The 1,843-nt window shown below is 50.8% G+C and overlaps 1 protein-coding gene across 4 annotated transcripts in view; it reads left to right on the top strand.

The window, feature by feature from the left end:
* Positions 1–208: 208 nt before the first annotated feature.
* The window catches only part of PAX6 (paired box 6), a 25,572-nt gene continuing 23,937 nt past the window's right edge, over positions 209–1,843 (top strand). For all 4 annotated transcript variants that reach the window (XM_072337285.1, XM_072337283.1, XM_072337282.1 and 1 more), the window contains exon 1: positions 209–254. The gene's annotated coding sequence lies outside the window, so the exon portion shown is untranslated. The remainder of the gene's footprint in view (positions 255–1,843) is intronic.

The following is a 1,843-nucleotide window of genomic DNA, read 5'->3' as shown; positions in this document are numbered from 1 at the left end:
GAGGACAAATCCATACGTTGTCCCCAGGTGATGGGTATTGCCCATTGGGTATTGCAAATCAGATCTCTGATTTCTTCAGGATGTGTTGGTGTGAAGCAAGTGTCGGTCTCAGTGCCAGTGGGTAAAGCTTGATTAGAAGAGTGGGCACAAACAGTGCAGAGAAAACACTGCTGTGCTGCTGCATCTCCTGTTACATCTGTGTGTGTTGAGTCAGCCCTTTGAAAGATCTTTGTGCTGCGGAAGATCACATGCAGGTAAGTGTGTCCTTATTGAAAAAGAGAGATTGTCTTCCTGGGGCAGCTGGAGTGTCTGTGTATGTGGGTGCACAAATGCAGGGAGATTTCTGAACCTGCAGCCCTACACAGCACCCTGCTCTATGGGACCACAGCCTACACCAGAGTTGGTGAGGAATGGAGCATCACTGTGTGCACTGACAGAGATTGCTGCAAGTATGTCCTCACCCTTTGCTCCCTGTGATGATGCGTCACAGAGATGACCTTTCTTTAAAGCTTCTAAAACATTTGACACTGAGGTCACATTTATAAAGCAGGAAACGGTGCAAAGCACAGGTCCAATAAAGGAACAAATAGAGGAGCATTGGGGCCGCTCATTTTGAAAGCGAACGAGGGCCAAGGAGCTGCGAGCTCTCCCTTGTTGGGGGCACACAACACCTGCTGGCACTGCCCAGCCATGCATTGCAGCCTCACTGGGTCAAGGGGCTCCTCCCCAATGTTGTCCCTGTGCAGAGCAGCCCTGTGCCACTGTGCTTCAGTGAGAGGGTGGATTGGGCCCGCAGAGCGCTTAGCACACATCCGGCAGAAAAAGATGTGACACTACGAGCAGGGCACGTGTGAAAGTGTGAACGTGTGGCTTCACGGTGTGTGTGTGCTGCAGGGCTGGGAGCAGCTGAGCCACGGCCTGCAGGGCTGTCCTGGGGACAGCATGGTGCCATGTCTGTGTGTGTGTGTGTTTGTACACTTGTGTGTCTACGTCTGCGTGTCCGCCTGTCTGTATGATCACATGGGGCAAGGAGGGGGGCAACGGGGCATCCCAGCTTCATTTCTCCCCCATGGTGTGATGGAACACCTGACCCATGAATCCTCGCTCTTCAGGCTGACCCTAAAGACCGCCTTGAAGAGTCAGCCTTTCCCAGAGGGGGAAATCCTGCTGCCTTGCCCAAACCTGCTCAGACTCTCTGGGCTCCCACAGCCCACTTACTGCAGAATTTTTGGCAGAATGCAGCAGAGCCCTGAGCTGGAGGTGGGCTCAGATCTGCTGTGGATGAGCTTGGCCATGGGGCCAGAGCCCACAGTGGGGCTGGCCCTATGGAGCCTGCGTGGCTCCATCTGACCAGCAGCCTAGATCCCCTCCCCTCCCGTGGGTGAGCGTTGGAGCGTTGGTGATGAACGAGTGCTGCCATTCCCCTTGCCTTGGCTGCAGTATTTTTAAAGCTTTTTATTAAAAATTAATTTCTTTATTTTGTCGGAGACCCATCGCTCGGTCACGTGGCTCCCTGTCATGTTTCTATCCTTCCTACTCATATTCGAGTTATGCCATCAAGCTAATATATTGTGACTGCTCTTCTCTCTTGTGACAAAGCCTTGCAGCTGCCTCCAAATCAATAGATGTCAAAGAAATATGAAAACAATCATGACAGAGAACTTAAATCCTGGCTAGAGTCTGCATAATAAAAAATGTGCTTCTGTTCTCAAGGCAGCGGATTAATTTATCCCAAAGTTTAGTCAAATTTTATTCCGGTACCTTTTTCCCAGCAGATAGAGCTACATCTGTTGGGTTTGTAATGTAATTTGTAATTACTGCCCTTCATGTGGTCCAATGCCTT

This window comes from Excalfactoria chinensis, chromosome 5, assembly GCF_039878825.1.
Source record: "Excalfactoria chinensis isolate bCotChi1 chromosome 5, bCotChi1.hap2, whole genome shotgun sequence".
Classification (NCBI taxonomy): Eukaryota; Metazoa; Chordata; class Aves; order Galliformes; family Phasianidae; genus Excalfactoria; species Excalfactoria chinensis.
This window is presented reverse-complemented; position numbering and strand designations above follow the sequence as displayed.